At 37.7% G+C, this 18,937-nt stretch overlaps 1 protein-coding gene and 1 long non-coding RNA gene across 5 annotated transcripts in view; both read left to right on the top strand.

Annotated features, from left to right (window-relative positions):
* LOC132843539 (NACHT, LRR and PYD domains-containing protein 3-like) overlaps positions 1-18,937 on the top strand; it is a 924,649-nt gene that overhangs the window by 618,171 nt on the left and 287,541 nt on the right. The window lies entirely within an intron of this gene.
* On the top strand, positions 6,540-7,725 carry LOC132843587 (uncharacterized). The gene is made up of 3 exons (XR_009648136.1): positions 6,540-6,620; positions 6,743-6,838; positions 7,608-7,725. It is a non-coding gene; the product is annotated as an uncharacterized LOC132843587 (long non-coding RNA).

Genomic DNA, 18,937 nt, shown 5'->3' with positions numbered 1-18,937 from the left:
AGCACTTTCCATACATATAATTTCAAAGACATTTTACAGAAAAAATGATGCTACTTTACGATTAAAGTAAAGTTGTTATCAGATGTTATGTCAAATTAATGTCCATATTTCAGGTAATAACGGTATTCAAGCAAGATGAACATGATTATATGTACAGTATTTCAGTATCATATGTTATATCAGTACATTATTGTCAGACTGTTGAGAAGTCTGTTTCTCTAAATATACAATTTACAATGTAAAATATAGTAAATAATACAAATGTAACTCATTTTATGTCTCACACATATATATATACACACATTATATATATATATATATATATATATATACACACATTATATATATATATATATATACTTTAAACGAATACTATAAATTCACTCACTCAACTCTGAAAAACTATCATAGTAAAGAATGATAAATTTTGCATTAAAATTACTTATAAATTTCAAATAAACTGTTGCTGTAAATTAATTCACTCAAGCATTCATGACAACAAGAATATTCTTCATGGACACTTTATTATTTCTATAAACAACTGGTGAATTTCATTTGTACAAAAAACTAATTAAATAATACAAAATTATTGTAAATTTTCGCATGTTGCACCTAAAAACCAATTAAAGCTCAAACGCAGTTTTATGTGCTAATTGCTAATTAGCTTGTGTAGCCGACATGCGCAGACAAATTAAAGTTAGTTTACAACACCATCCGAGTCAATCATTGCACAGAACTATAAATACAGAGTAAATAAACAATTACTTACCTTTAACATGAGCACGTGACACTCTTCAGTGGTGAAGTTCACTGGAATTCAGCTAATTAACTTAATTAGAATTAATTTCTCCACCACACGTCGCGTCTGCAGGTGATTTGCACAGACTTTGACTGACATTCAATGTAGGCAATCGCTGACGAGGATTCCACACCACGCCCACGCAGCGCTGACTTTGACGGACATTAACCGCAGCCAATCGCTGACGAGGATTCCGCACCACGCCCACGCAGCGCTGACTTTACGGACATTAACCGCAGCCAATCGCTGACGAGGATTTCACACCACGACATGAACTGATTGGCTGAAATTTTAATGAGCTGCGATAGCAGCAAATTTACGATGGCGGGAAATTATACACTCGGAACATACACTGGACACACTCAAAAACTGGTACAACCGAGTTATGAGGACTTCTAAAGAAAACGCGGGAGGAGGTTCAGCACACCCTCATGAGTCATGCTACACTGCTCGAATTATGAGGACATCGGCACTGTCCTCATTGTTACGGTGTGTCCTCATAATGCCGGTACGTATTCAGGTCATTTGTCCTCATAATCCGGCCGCACCAACGCACACACACACACACACACACACACACACACACACACACACACACAGAGACACTCTCTCACACACACAGACACTCACACAGACACACACACTCACACAGACGAGGAACACACACTTACACACACATTTACACACATACTCACACACACTCACATACACACGCATTTACACACACACACACTCTCTCACACACACTCTCACACACTCACACAGACACACACACACACACATACACTTACACACACATTTACACACACACTCACAATCGAAAACATACTCACACTCGCACACTCACATACTCACACACACACTCACACACACACACAAACACACACAGACACACACACACAATCACACTCACACACACACACACACACCCTCTCACACACACACCCTCTCACACACACACACAGACACTCACACACACAGACACTCACACACACAGACACTCTCACTCACACACTCGCACACTCACATACTCACACACACTCACATACACACACATTTACACACACACACTCTCTCACACACACAGACACTCTCACACAGACACTCTCACACAGACACTCTCACACAGACACACTCACACAGACACACTCTCTCACACACACACACACACACACTTTATTGTCAAGTATGTTTTCACATACGAGGAACACACACACTGACACACACATTGACACACACTCACACACACACACAGAGAGACACACACACACACACGGTCAAGCCGATCAGATGCGCTCAGAACATGTCGCTGATGAAACATATCAAGTTTCCACACTCGCACACTCACATACTCACTCGCACACTCACATACTCACACACATACTCACATACACACACATTTACACACACACACGCACTCACAGACACACACACACACACACATGCACACTCACACAGACACACTCACACACACACTTTATTGCCAAGTATGTTTTCACATACGAGGAACACACACACACACATTTACACGCACACACACACACTCATTCACACTCGCACACTTACTCACACTCGCACACTCACATACACACACTCACAGTTACACACTCGCACACACTCACACTTACACACACTCACACTCGCACACTTACTCACACTCACACTTACACACACACTCACACACTTACACACACACTCACACACACACACACACCTACACACACTTACACACACATTTTGAATTTTCACGTTAGGTTCAGTATTTTACCAATACAATGCCATATCGCTACGAAACTTGGTATGGTTCATCAGCGACATGTTCTGAGCACATCTGATCGGCTATCAGATATATCTGGTATCGCTGCTTGCAGCTATATTTATTATTATTATTATTATTATTATTATTATTATTATTATTATTATTATTATTATTATTCTGTTGGCTTTGTAGAATTATTATATTTTCTTCTTAGACAAAAATTTATCAAGAGTAACTCCTCCTAGGACTTTCGAGCCACATGCACCAAACATGGATAACATGCTTGGTACATGCAACATACAACATGGACGTGTCATATATCAAAACTATTAAAATATTTTGGTCACGTCACATGACGTCACGTGTATAGCCCCGCCCCCAAAATAAGCGAAATCAAAAATTAGCACAACATGGACATGTCATATATCAAAACACTCAGCCCAATGAGGGGAAGTGCCTCATGTGTGTTATGGTCACGTGACGTCACGTGAAAATCCAAAATTTGCACAACATGGACATGTGACATATCAAAACACTCAGCACAATGAGGGGAACTGCCTAACGGGTATTCGGATCACGTCACATGCTCATGTCCGCTTGCCTCCAAAAGTATTGGCACCCTAGCGGTCCAGTAGCTTTCACAATCTTTCTGTCCACTTGCCTCCAAAAGTAACACTGACCCTTATGTCCACTCGCCTCCAAAAAGCACCGGCCTTTGCGAATACTTGCACCGTCAAAGCCAACATCAAAGTTTGTCTCGACGAACTTTACAAATCTAGTTTAGGATTGCTTTTCCTTAAGATGCAAACCATTTTGCATATATCTGATGAAGCAGTACAAGAAGTAATACAACAAATTACTCAGATTTTTCTTCTGTTAAGGCCCCTTTTGAGTAATGGCATTCAGCAGATTTTAAACCAACATGAAATCACTTATAGTGATAATGTTTTGAAAGACATTGTGAAAGTTGTCACAGAGAATAATCTGATCTTAAAAATGACTGAGTCTGGTGAGCCTATCTAACATCAGTAAAAGAGCATCATACTTTGAGAAGGAATTTCCAATAGTTATGCCAATAGAATACAAACTCGACAAAGAATCAGTCTTTTGCTTATGTACCAGTCTTGAACATGTTACAGCTGCTTTTAAACAGATCAGAGGACCTTGATAAAGTTCTTGCTCCTGATGGCAGTGCATGTGGAATTAGCTCTTACAGAGATGGCACTAACTACTCTGAGAATCCTTTTCTGATGGCAGAAAAATTTAGGATTTTACTTACCCTCTACACTGATGAATTTGAGATTGCCAATCATCTTGGCACTTCAAAAAAGAAACACAGGATGTTCACTGTTTACTGGGTCCTTGCCAATCTTCCCTCTAAGTATCGGTCTTCTCTTCATGCAATTCAGTTGGCAATCTTATGCAAAGCTAGTGCAGTGAAACAGTATAGATATGAAAAAGTTTTACAAACTCATGTTCAAGACCTGAAAACATTAGAGAAACATGGCATCTTCATAGAGCGGTTAGGAGAATGTGTATTGGGAACTGTGCTCTGTGTGTCTGCTGATAACCTTGGTGCCCATTCCTTGGCAGGATCCCAAGAGAGTTTCATTGTGGAACACCCCTGTCGCTTCTGTATGGTGAAGAAGAGTGACATCCAACAAAGAGAGGTACGGACAGGAGCATTTGAATCCAGGACCAAGCTAAATTACGACAGGCAAGTTGAAGAAGTTTTAAAAGATCAGAGTTTGGTTAAACAGTATGGTGGGAAAGGTAGTTGTGTCTTCAGAGAGCTAGACTATTTTCACACTGTCGGCGGCTTTCCACCTGACCTGATGCATGATCTCTTAGAGGGTGTCGTACCCGTTGAAATGGCAGTGTGTTTTAATGATTTGATCAACAAAAAGTACATTACTCTTGACTACTTAAACAGAAAAATCAAGCAGTTTCCATACAAATTCATGGACAAGACTGATCAGCCTCAAACTATTCCAGTTGCCTTTGCCTCTAGAGGCACAATTGGTGGTAATGGGCATGAAAATTGGGCACTTCTAAGACTTCTTCCCCTCATGATTGGATTTGATATCCCAGAGAACGATCCATCATGGGAGATTTTAATGCTTTTGAAAGACATTTTGGAACTGGTGATGTCCTTCAGATTCACTGAGGAAATTATTGATTTCCTTGCGGATAAAATTTCAGTGCACAGAGGTTTGCTTTTAACAGCATTTCCTCATTTTGCATTGCGTCCCAAACACCATTACATTGAACATTACCCACAACTTGTACGAATGTATGGGCCTTTAAGAGATGTCTGGACAATGTGTTTTGAAGGCAAACATAAGTTCTTCAAGCAAATCATTCGTGACACAAAGAATTTCAAAAATGTCCCTCAAACTCTGGCAGTCCGGCATCAAAGAATGATGGCGTACCACATGGATTCATTTTCTTTTTTCAAACCACCTGTTCAGATGGAAAAAGTTGCAGTTACACCAATTTCATCTTTTCCTGAGAATGTTCAGAATGTTCTTCAGAACAACTTTGGTGCTCAAAGCACTGTCCTTGTTACATCCTCAGTATGCATTGATGGCATTAAGTACTGTCCAGATGTAGTCGTTTCTGTTGGCTCCTGTTCAGGTCTTCCTGATTTCAGGCAAATTGTTAAAATTGTAGTCAACACACAAGTTTTGTTTGTGTGCAAAGAACAGACAGCGTGGTACACCGAGCATCTGCGTTCCTATGAATTGTCCAGCCATGTACCACTTATGTCAGTCATTAAGCTGTCTGATTTGAATGACTTGTTTCCACTGCCAACCTACAAAATACAGGGCAGGATATTTGCAACAATTAACAATTAAACATTTCATCTTGTGCTGAATATTGTCTTGGGTCTAATACTGAAAATTGTGGAACGTGTCAAAATCATTTATCTCAACTTATTTTTAGGTCCACTTGACATAATGGAGATGAGAACTGTTTTAAGAGTTATTGTGACTGACCATGATATTCGCAAGATCACGCTTCCTAGCAAACCACAAACCCTGGACTCCCTGATTGAACAGCTTGGGCAGCATCTTGATCTTCCATACACATTCTCTCTTCAGTATGAAGACGTTGATTTTAACAATGCACTTGTTAACCTTACTGACATTGCAGATTTACCTGAAAAGCCGACTTTGAAGGTAATCTCTCTCGTGACATCACCTACACCGAGCCAGGCCGACACCGACATTATTTCTGTTATCTCTCAAGAAGAGTCACCTCTTACACGCCAGGATCCATGGCCAGAAACATTTATGAGAGATAAGACATACTTGAAAGTTCCCAGGGACATGAAACATGAAGTGCTTGAAAAGCTTGCTGAGGCTATGTACAAATTTAAAGCATATCCCTGTGAAGTAGATTCCAATGATGTTGCATTGGCACTTGTCAAAAAATATCCATGCCTTTTTGAACCAGGCTCCTCCACTGGATGGAACGGATGGAAAAACAGTATAAAGTTTAAAATGGGTAATTACAGGAGCAAACTACGGAGAGCTAGATGCACCGATGTTCTTGTTAATTCAATGATAAGAGGGAGCCAAGATTCTCCAAGAAATGTGAAGAAACCCAAACTATTCGAGATCAATTTTCTACCCAATGTGTCTTCTGGTGAAAGTGAAAGCAGCATGGAATCAAAACGATTAGAAATTGTGGAGGAGATGAAGAAACGACATCCGAGTTCTACACAGTTCTACAAGAAGAAAAGAGTTGGTTGAAAAGGAGCCTTCAGTAAAAGAGACTTTAGAAAGATGGCCAGCACTCTTCAGGCAAAGTCAGGTAATTAAGACACATTTTATTTAGGGCATGTAAAAATGTTTTAAGTCTAAATGTGCGGTTTCTTTGGTTCTCCTCTTTTTGCAGATTATTGCCGAGTTCAACCAGATCACAAGTAAAAACCTCAAGCAAGAATTCTTCTCAGCCCTAGATACACAAACTTCTCGGTTTCTAGAAGTTTTCGAATCAAAGAAAGGCACAGCTGGAAAAAAGCTCTCGGAGTATCTAATGCAAATGAAGTCTGCAGTAAGTTTATTTATTTATTTATTTATTTATTTTTTTAATAAACAATAGTGTAAGACCATTTGTCAACTTTAAAGTGATCCATTTTCACTGTTGATCTTGATGTTTTATGTATTATTTGTTAGAACATCACAGATGTCACTGCTCGACGGACAACAGTTCTCCGTGGTCTTGCTGTCCTTCTTGGGGAAGACACTACAGACTTCTTCAAAACATGCTTTGTAAGTATTCTTCTAATTTAATATCTGTAAAAAGTTCTACAAGAAAGATGTTCCAATTTTTGTGTCAGCATTACGTTTATTTAAGAGATCTTATATAAAGTACATAGAAGATAAATAAAATGCAAGTAAAATATATACTTTAGTTTTTCATAACATTTGATCAAATAAATCTTAAAATGTGGGTGAAACTATTTTCAAACTATAAAATTCTCAGAATAGTGTCTTAAATTTTTCCAATCCAATTTCTCAGCGCAAAGAGGTCTCTATACTGTATATAGCCATTCCTTACCTATGTCCCGTTACAGTTTTAGCAGCATCCCTTCTCCACCCTATCGCCTCACTCTCTGCTGGTATAGACGGTTTCAGTAATAACAAAAACAAACACTTTTCAACGACCAATAATTAGCGGTAAATAATAACTTAAACATTAAAAGGATAGGGAAAGGATCTCATTTTGTTACAAACCTGTATAAATTTCTTTGTTCTGATGAACACGAAGGAAGATATTTTAAGGAATGTTTGAAATCAAACCGATCATGGGATGGATGTAACTGTTTTACTAAAAATACATTGCTATTAAACGTTTCAATGATGCTTTTGCTGAAAAGGTCCAAATTATCACTGACAATTCTCACTGAAGCCCTGTTACAAATTTAAATGTTACTTCAAGAACTATTAACAGCACCTTAAGCAGTTTACATTTTTAAAAGGAACATGCACTTCTTTGCGTTTGCAAGAATGTATTTTAATATTGCTTTTCTTTCTTTAGGACTGTGATATTGTTGCACCTCAAGTATTGATAGGAATTCTCACTGTGGTGCCAGAGGACAGCCTGATGTCTCCACAAGGTTTGCCATTGGAGGTCACTGATACAGCAATAATCTTGGAGGGTGTTATAGCAATGGATGGACTTAAGAATGTTCCACATGCCATGTGTCTTGTTTTTGGGCTGATCTATGCTTTAACCCTCTGGGGTCGAAAGACGCGCCAGCGCGTCTTTGGCGCATTTTTTCCTCTTCAACGTGAAGTCCACTTAAAATACTCCATCATTCATAGTCATACACATACATGTAATACATCATTCGAAACTGTGAAGTGTCTACTTTTATTTGAGTGCCTTCATATTAACAACAAAACGCTGTGCTTTTGGCAAATAAAGAAAATAACCAGGTTGTGCATTCAGACATCTGTGAACTTGACCTTCTTCCTGAAACATGAACTGATAACTCCGCCAATACTTATCACATGAACATGATACATATGTCTGATGAAAGCCTGAAATGTCTACTTTTAAATGAGGTAATTAAAATTGAAAGCAAATATTGTCTTTTTGTGTAATCTGTATGTAAGTAAAGAGAGGTACAGTTTTTCTGGCTCGACCTCATTACCACTAATGTGATCCCACCTACCGCCGTGCGCGCCATTCATATGAAAATTACCTGAGCGGGCTATGCAAATAAGATCAACGCCCCCAAACAATGTAAGAAGCATAAAGTTTTAACAGATTCATTCACTTATCAACGCGCTGGGAAGATGAAACGCTTTACAGCTGAGGAAGTTTCCTCAGATGAAGAGCGGGACTCCGACTACGAACGTTTGTATTTTTAAGAGCGACTTGATCCAGCTGAGGATATAATTTCTGAAGAGTAAGTTTTACTTACATTTGTTGAAATCTTGTGTGATGTAAAATTATATAAACTGTATTGTATACATACTATTTGCAAGCAGATATTAAGAGTGACTTTATAGAAACGTCTCGTAATTGGCAACTTTTATTTACCTTAAAATGTTAGTTCTTATTAAGCTGTATGCTGATTAATGTAATGTGAATATACAATATGTTATATAGCAATATCACTATTTAGAATATATTTTGACTAGTGTTTATGCCTCAACTAGTCTTGTTTACGTGACTATCTGTTCGGGTGTAAATGTATCGATGTGGTGTCGATGAGCTGTAAATGTGCCCGGAGATATGTCGTGTTAATGTTTAGCCATAAATATGTCCGGTAATGGCCCGTTAACAAACATGTACAGCGCATCTCTGTACCCAATTATTTTATCTCAGCTATGTTTAACTGCTTTAGTTATTGCTTTATAAGTTTGTTGCTGTGGAGTATACATTATATTAATTATTAAAAACTTTTGTAGGAATGTGGCTGCATCACTCTTGTCTTCACCTGCACCGGCTGCAACACTTTCACCTTTGTTTGATGCTCGCACGGGGGCATGCAGCAACGAGAACAATAAGGAGTACGTCCACATGTAACCATTTTTTTCTATTATGCGTGCAGAATATTTGTATTACTGATGTGGAAAATACATTATATTAATTGTGTTGCTTTGTACTTTGAAAATACATGATACTAATTATGATATTTTTTTAGGAATGTGGCTGCAACACGTTCACCTGCGTCTGATACGCGCATGAGGGCACGCAGCAACGCGAGCGACATTCATCCAGTGTAAGCCACATTTACCCTTTTTTATGTTCTCAGTATTTGTAATACTGGTGTGTTGCTTTGTACTTTGCAAATACATGATACTAATTATGATATTTTTTTTTTAGAAATGTGGCTGCAACACGTTCACCTTCGTCTGATACTCGCACGAGGGCACGCAGCAACGCAACCGGGAACAAAAAAGAGTACGTCAACATGTACCCATTTTTCTGTTATATTGTATATTAATATATATTAGTTATATATAATTATTACTAATGTGTTGCTTAGTACTTGGAAAATACACGACGATAATTATGTTGTTTTTTTTTTGTTTTTTTTTAGGAATGGGTCTGCATCACCTTTACCATCTCCTGCTACTCACACACGCTGTAGGTCTCTTTCAGTTCTCAAAGCAACTGAGGCTAATGTGTGTTCAGTTAAATAGGAACTGTTTTGAGCAATGGCATGACGACATTTAAACTCCATTCTCAAAGATTCACAGTGTGTGATGGCTTACAAATTTATATCTTATTTTTTATATTGTAAAGAATCATTCCATACAATAAAGCTTCTTGACTCTTGACTCTATTGTATTGTTCATGTTTTTTTACCATTGGTAAAATAAGTCTTATTTTGTCAAGTACAGATATAAAAGTCTTTTGTACTTTATTGTACACTATTTTATTAAACTACAAGCAAAAGATTTTCTCTTTGAGTCATTCTTTTGCCAACACAATCCAGACTAAGACTTAGGGGTTGGGCCTCCTCAGGTGTGAATCATCAATATTCATGACCATTGACCCGCCCTCGCATATTGCCTTTACACAACAAAAACTGTCTTACAAAAGCTAAATCAATGTATTGTTTCATGTGAATGAGTGGGTAAAATGGTTTTTACATCTTTTTGTAGCAAATTCTCAACTCTACAAGAGTAGAGAACTTTATTGTTTGTGAACAAATGTTTAGTATGTGTTTCTTGGCCTTATTTCAGCAACTTTTTCTTTTTTTTTTACTAACCATAAACATAATTTACTTAAAAATACAAACATGTACATACATTTTACTTACATAATATTGTAGCCCAGTTTGTGCTGAATACAGTGTTATGTGATATTAGCCATTAATATGTTTTGAAGTAACTGAAAAAAGACCAAATGTAAGAGCATGTCAGAACCTCTGCCAGTGTCACAAAATGGTCAGACCCCAGAGGGTTAAACATGGAGTACCCTTCACAGCTTAAAAACACTTTTGAGTTCATTCAAAGGGTTTTTCTTTCCCTGGGGCACAAATCTCTCAAACCAAAACTAAAACTTTTTTTACTGTTTTAATGTGCTTTTGTGTTTCTGATGGCAGAAACAAGACCATGTTACTGTAGGTCTGTTGTTGCATTTTTTTTATTTTTTATTTTTTGAGTTTTAATCAGTCACCTGCCAACCTGGATACAAAACCAAAACTCATTCATCTAAAAGCTTTGTAGTCAAGAATTTGTTCAATATGTTTTTAATAGCAGAAAAAAGACTGTCTTAGGTCTATTGTTGCACCTTGGGTGTTTTATACAGATTGATGGGTGACTGATTAAAAATCTCAATACCAGCAACTTAAAAAATGTTTTAATCTGTTTTTGTTTCTGATGGCAGAAAAAGACCATGTTATTGTAGGTCTTATGTTGCACCTTGGGTGTTTATTCCAGGTTGATGGGTGACTGATTAAAAAAAAGTTTTATTTAAAATGTTTAGTGTTTGCAGAAACAAGGATTTGTTACTGTACGTCTGCTTTTTTTTTTTTTTTTGTCATCCATTAACTTGGGTATAAATTCTAGAAAAGCAAAACTGTAGTTGGTCAACTGTAATTTTGGTCAAGATTTGTTCATTGTGTTTCTGATGGCAGAAACAAGACCGTGTTGCAGTGGGTCTGTTGTTAAATTTCTTGGCAGTTTTAATCAGATACCTACCAACCTGGATGCAAAACCAAAACTTTTAGTCAAGGTGTGTTAGTAATAACAGAAAGATTTAGTCTTGTTTCTATTGTTGCGTTTTGAGTGTTGTATCTAGATTGATGGGTAACTGATTAAAACAAATCCCTATGCCCACAACTAAAAGAAAAAATCAGATTTGAGCTGATGGCTGAAACAAGACTGTTGTTGTAGGTCTGTTACACTTTGGGTGTATAATTCTGTCATTCTGGATACAAATCCTAGAAAAAGCAAAAAAATGCTGTAATTCTGCCGTAATTTGAGTTTTATTTAGTAAACTGTCAGAATGGATACAAAAACCAAAACTGCAGTATCAACTTGTTTTTTCTGTTTTTCATACGTTTGTAACGGCAGAAACAAGACTGTAGGTCTGTATTTGCATTTTGCGTGTTGTATCCAGGTTGATGGGTGACGAATGTGAAAAAATGTGTTTTAATCATTTATCTGTGTGTTTGTAGTAACATAAATGTTTTATTGTAGGGTTGAATTATTATAATAAAATGATTTTGACAACATTGTAAATTTTTTGCTTTACTCGTTTTTGTTAGTTTACCTGACTTAAAAATGTGAGGCAATCGGTTACCTTATATTTATTAGTAAAGTGAACACTAATAATGTTACCTCAACTAATGCTTTTTTTAGTCACCAGTACTTAATTGTACTTGGCAATTAAGTTTAGTCTACAAATACTATTTAGTTTTTTGTCAACTATAAACGAATACTATACTTTAATGAGTAAGTTTAGTTTACAAGTACTATTTAGTTTTACCAACTCAAAAGTAATACATTACTTATAAATTTAAGGCAATCGGTTTCCTCACTTTTAAGTTAACTCAACCTATTACATTTTACAGTGTATGCTCATCTTGTATGACTCGCACCTTTCTTTTTAGCAGGCGCAGTCTCTCCACAACCTCTGTCTCCGTCTTCCTCTCGAGTTGCAGATGATGTATGCTCCCCATCAGTTACCTCTTTTGTCACTGTCACATTGCTTTGTTGCTGTTCATTTTGTGCGCGGGATTGTTTGATAAGAAATCGATCCATTTTTTAGTCCGTGTGTACAGTAAACACAAGTTGTTAACTAGCATGAAACACAAACTAGCTTCTGGCAGGCCGCCAAAAACTGGCTATTGCACAGAATGCAGTGAGTCAGTGACGAGTCAAATAATATATAGAAATATATTATTATTTGTAATAGAGCACATTCGTTTTTGTACGCTTCCCTGATTGTTTTTAATGTTATTTAAATGAAAAATTAATTTTAACCACATGATCATATCATCGTATTATTTACTGCCATGTGAGCCGCATATTAAAGCTTGGCGAGCCGCAGGAGGCTCGCGAGCCGTGCAATGAGGAACACTGGTTTAAGAGAAACAGTGTTCTTATGCGCCGCCTGGTGGATATTCTGTGAAGCGAAACACATTAAGGTGATTGCTAAGATAGCCTCCCCGAACAGAAGTGCAGAAAGCTGCGGTACGCTGTGGCACGAATTGCTGAATGCCACGGAAGAAGATTAAATGATCTTCTTCGCGTTCTTAAAGGTCCTATTCTTAAAGCTCCTACATGCTGCAAAGTAGGTGTGGGGCACAACCTTATCTGTTCTCAAACCAAATGAATGATAATAACAGGAGACGCTAACAAGGACTCAGTGTGGAACAAGAATCCAAACAGAAGGGGTGGAGCCTAGACTGGAGTTTTGAAATCTTGAAATTGCCTCGGAAACTCTGCATACAGTGTTTCTAACATGGTTGAGTACTTGTGGAGGTGTTCGGCTGATCTTTTGGCTTCCTTTAGTGTTGGCAAGTGGGTCAGAATGTTGTCCTTTACTTGGCTTGAAATAAGCTGCAACTTTCTCATGAAAGCCTTCACTGCACTGTATATCTCATGCACAAAAAGGCCCTTGCACTGCAGATTGACATTTAATTTGTTCATTAGTGCAGTCACATCCACAGCGAATCTGAGGTCTGCCACCCAGTCTTTATCTGAAAGCTCTGGGATGTCATGTCCTTTCTTAACACAGAAATCCTGATTCTGGTCTTTCAGGTCCCAGACACTTTTCAGTACTTTGCCAAGGCTGAGCCACCTGACAGTGCAGTGATAGCTTATGTCACCATGTTCAATCTCATTTTCTTCCAAAAATGCAACAAATTGTCTGATTTAATGCTCTCGCTCGGATGAAGTTAACTGTCTTACCTACAGCATCAACAACATGGTTCATTTTTAACCCTCTGGAGTCGATGAACGCATATACGCATTTTGTGGCATAATCTCCTGATAAGGCCGAAATGAACTTAAATTACACTTTCAGTTTTGATCGTACAGATAAGAGCAATACATCAATAGAATCTGTAAAGGGTCTACTTTTTATTTGTATACACACAACAACAAAACACTGTGCTTTTGTAGAATAAAGAAAATAAACAGTGTGTGTTCTCTGCCACCTCGGTCTCGGTCACCACTCTTCACACACACATAAATAAAACAACCCAAATCTCAGCAAATAATTGCCTCAAATAAAAGATAAATATATGCATAGAAAGCATGAAAAGTCTACTTTTAAATAAACAAATTCAAGTAAAAAAAAATCTATTTTTATGTAATCCGTAAGCAAGTAAATACAGTAGTGGTCCGGTTTCTCCTGTTTCTCCTAATTATAACTAATGTGTTCCCGCCTCACTCTGAGCGCACTGTTCATATAAAAATGAACTGAGGTGATTCAGGTAATCACGTACACGCCCCGAGAACTGGCATAAAATGTCAATCTTCATAGAATTACTTACTATTTTATATCTGAATTTGGATGTTTCCAAACAGGATATTGTCAGACTAAAATCAGCTTTTCAATATAAAGTAAAATTGGTAATATGAAATATATCCTTACCAGTTACATTTTTGAATGTTGTACAAAGGGCATATTTAACTATAAATAATGATAGATATTTATAATATATCGTTATATAGGCTATATCTATATCTATCTATATATCTATCTATCTATCTATCTATCTATCTATCTATCTAGATAGATAGATAGATAGATAGATAGATAGATATAGATATATAGATATATAGCCTATATAACGATATAATAAATGTCTATAATGCTATAGGCCAAAATTGTTCACCAAGCTATTTCTATTTTCACTTCTTGGACATTGCTGTCACCAATGCTTTTATTGTACACAAAGAGCTTTATGGCACCATGAGCCACAAGGAGTTTATGGAAGAACTAATTGCAGAACTGTTCAATTCTGGGTACTATGTGACAGAGTAGGTTAGTGGGCTTCTACAAACCTTACACTCTTTTTTATCTTGCACTCTTCCTGTTGACACTTTTTTTTGCACAGTTTTGCCCTGATTGTGTCTTCTGTGTTATTACTAACTTCTAAAGTTATTTTGTGTGATAGTTAAATATTCTAAATAAACTACAAACAAAAAATATACACATTTATTTTGTCCTCACATTCTTTCTTGTAACTCCTCTCTCAGTCACACACTTACCTGAAAGGCTCATTATGCAGCTCATTATGCGGGCCTTTGTCTTCTCAGGTGTGAATCACACTAATATTCATGATAGTTGATGCCTACTCGCATATGCCCTTTACAAACAAAAAGTGTCTTAGAAAATTTAAATCAATATATTGTTTCTGTTGCGGTGAGGCAAAGGCGAGTGAGGATCCAAATGCAGTTCAATCTTTTATTAAACCAAAGGAAGAAACAGGCAAACAGACGGGCAGGCAAAACAGGGCAGAACACTGAGCAAGCGGGAAACAGGAACATAGACACAAACATCCAACAACGATCAACACCAGGGAAATGAACAAACAGAGTAGATATAACAAACAGGAACAATCAGTGACTAAGACAACACACCTGAGGGAGAGATGGAGTTCAATTAGTGTACATGGTAACAAATGAGTGGGCGGAGCAAACAATTAGCAGCAAGGCAGACCAGCAGACAGAAACAGGGCAGAACACAGACAGACTCATTATAGTTTTCTGTGAGCAAGTAAACAAGATGATTTTCACATAATTTTGAGGCAAAAACTCTAGGCTACAAGATCCAGTTCTCAAAAGTCCTGTGAACCAATGTTCTGTATGTGTTTTATGGCCTTATTCAAGTGATTTAAAATGTTTCATTTTTCACTAACCATGCATAAACATTGTTTTCTCAAAAACACAATCATGTACATACATGCTGCTCACATATTATTGTAGCCCAGTTTGTGCTGATTACAGTGATATTAGACACAAATGTCAGGGTATGACAACTTCTCCAGGCCCTAAAAATACCCTCAGACCTCAGAGGGTTCATTGGTTTTCTTGTTTTTATGTCTTGTATGAGTTGGGAATTCTTATGTTTATATATTCTTCTGTATAGCACTTTGGTTGTTTTTAAAGTGCTTTATAAATAAAGTTTGATTTGATTTGATTAAATCACCAGTTAACGTGAAGATTTCTTGAACTCATGTCACCAAATGTTTTCTAAAAGAAGACAATTCTGAGGCCGTTCATGACCATATATTACTCAGAATAGATTAGGATACTTGGTTAGGAACACTCATTACACATTTTACATGTTGAGGTATAGTTATGATATACAGACAGTCCTCACCAAAATTTAGACCAGAGTTTGTATTTATTCTGCTGTGAGAATAATTGTATAAAATACTTCATCTTTTCTGATAATGTTGCAGACTTTCTGTACAGAGCACAATGTTCTTTTCTCACACACACTCACATACACACTCTCTCTCTCTCTCTCTCTCTCTCTCTCTCTCTCTCTCTCTCTCTCTCTCTCTCATACACACACAGATACCTTGACCTTAGCATAACCTCCTCTCCCTGGCACATCTGCTCTGCTACAATACGCTTCATATGAAAGAAGTTATGAAAAACGATAACGGTCAAGGTATCTTCTGCAGATACTAGCATTAAGCGCCGCACACACACATGTCCTTCCTCTTTTTGTAATACTATATATTCATGTTTGACATAATAAAGTTTGGACTTCTCTTTGAAAGACTGACTGGCTTGTTTCATTGAGACTTCCCTGAGTACTCGCCAGAGAACCAGAAACCGAGCAGAGGGAGAGGGGCTCAGAAATCCTGTCCAGGAGGCAGACGATAGAGAAATAATTCCTTACATTTACACTTAAATCTGTTTGGGTTTTAAGGCTAAAGGAATTTATCTAAGACTATTAAATCTAATTAATTCATCTGCTGGTTTTAATAATTCTGCTGGTGATAATTTAACGTAAATCCAACAAACATTCAGACATTCATTCTTTAGGTATCTCAACTTCAGCTCCTGTGAACATGTGGTCTGCCGGTGTGGGTCCTTCTGACAAAAAAAATCCACTTTTAGCAGTATCCATTCACAAATTAACATGGAAACACACTGTTGAACCCACCAAACCCATTTTAACATTTCATACATAAAACCCACTGCTAACAAATCTCTCAAAACTATTTTCATAATAACTGAGTAAACTACAAGCAATTGATATGGTTTTGAGAATTGAAGTATTCAGTGGTTTGTAATTAAACTGAGGGTCATACATTTGTGAGTTAAAATCTGCTACACTGCCAAATACTAATCTTAGACTGTGGGTATAGAATGCATCAATTGGATGTGCTATCAACACAACATGGTGACAATGTGATGGTTTGAGGGATGCTTTCTGCAGCAGAAGTTGGACCTCTTCTACAGCTACCTGCTAGGTGCAATGCAAATTTTTTATCACAATCTAATTCACTAACATGTGCTTCCTTCTGTGCGAGCACCTCACAATGAACCTGCAAAATGGGTAAAGCAGCTCCTTGAAGGTTGGCCAGTCCAGACTCCTGAACTAAACCCAAATGAAAAGCTCTGGAAAATCTTTGCCAAAAAAGTTATTGCTCAAAATCCCACTACAGTAATCAACTGTGGAAGAGACTGGAGGAAGAGAGGACCAAGTTCACACCAGATCAGTGTGAGAAACTAGTGATGTCCTGTGACTGCAGATGTGCTGAAGCAAAGACATCCACACTTCCTACTCATTTCTGTAACCCTCAAAAACTTTAGTTGTCAACATCTTTTGTGCTACACTGGTTAGTGTTCTTTAATTTTGATCAGTGTGTTTTCCAGATTTCCAAAGGTTTTATTTTTTTGCCTTGTTATGTTGTAAAACATGCTAGTCGAACAGAAGTATAACCCACATCTAATATTCCCTCAAATGTTTTGTGTAATGAAGATAGACAATAAAAAGTAAGGAAAGACATGTGTGTGTACTTTCTGACAACATTGTAATTGTGTTGTGGAAAGTAGGCTAATTCCAAAAGCACATGAAGGCAGCGACACTCAATAAAATTTAATTTGCGTTAAAACTATTTCCTGCATATAAAAATGTTACTAACAACATTCATGCCCTGGGGTCTCATTTATAAAACTGTGCGTAGGATCCCTACTAAAAGTTTAGTGTGCCCAAAAGCCAAAAATGGCATACACTAAAAAAATTCTGATTTATAAAACCGTGCGTACGCACACCTGTAAGCAATGTTCCCTTTATAAATCACAGTTCACCCGCAAATGTGTGTATGTGAACCAGTCTCATATCCCGCCTTGTACACCTTTATTTAAAAATGAGTTGAGGAGCCAGTGTCTCAGGGGGTAGCCACTGTCACCTGCAGAATATAATTATATTAAAAGCAACATAGTTATAATTATAGTAAAAACAAAATTGTTACATTTTCTACTTTTTAATATTGTTAAACTCACCAAGAAGCCAGCCATCACGTACTGCGCCTGCCATTTAGTCTGTTCTACACTGCTATGTGTCAAGATAAAGGAATCATGTGTTGAACCAGGCCAACGTGCCACAATTTTTGTGAGGGTCATGTTGGAGTCACATATGATTTGCACATTAATAGAATGTTTTGCGCCAATTACATTTCATTTATTTGTAATCAAGACAAGTCCAAGACAGGTCCTGCGTGATGTGAACACGTAGGCACTGGAAACTGTCCACTCTCTCCACTGGGGTCTCGTTGATGTTTCGTGGTTGGTATCTCCGATCCTGCTTTGTGCTGAAGTCCATTATCAACTCCTTAGTCTTGCTGACGTTCAGGAGAAGATTGTTCTCCTGGCACCATCTCTCCAGATTTTAGACTCCTGTAGGTAGGCTGTCTCATCGTTGTTGGAGATCAGGCCCACCACAACAGTCTCGTCAGCAAACTTGATGATGGTGGTGGAGTTGGAAGTGGCCACACAGTCATATGTGTACAGTGAGTTCAGCAGGGGGATCAGAACACAACCCTGGGGAGCTCCAGTGCTGAGGGTGGATGAGGTGTGTTTTCCCACCCATACAGCTTGTGGTCTGTCTGTCAGGAAGTTTGAGATCTATTGACACAGCGGCAGGCTGTCCCAGGACCTCCAAATTAGAGGTGAGCGTGGAGGGAATTATGGTGTTGAACTCTGAACTGTAGTTCACAAACAGCATTTTTGCATAATTCCATTTTCTGCAGTCCAGGTGGCATATCGTAGTGTGGAGAAGATGAGCATCAGTGTCCTCAGTAGTGCGGTTCTGGCGGTACACGACCTGTAGTGGGTCCAGTGTGTCTGGTAGTGATGCAGTGATGAAGTCTCTGACCATTCTTTCGAAGCACTTCATCACTACTGAAGTCAGAGCTACAGGGCTGT

Source organism: Tachysurus vachellii, chromosome 3 (genome assembly GCF_030014155.1).
Source record: "Tachysurus vachellii isolate PV-2020 chromosome 3, HZAU_Pvac_v1, whole genome shotgun sequence".
NCBI lineage: Eukaryota > Metazoa > Chordata > Actinopteri > Siluriformes > Bagridae > Tachysurus > Tachysurus vachellii.
The sequence above is the reverse complement of the archived record's forward strand: the minus strand, read 5'-3'. Positions and strand labels throughout refer to the sequence as shown.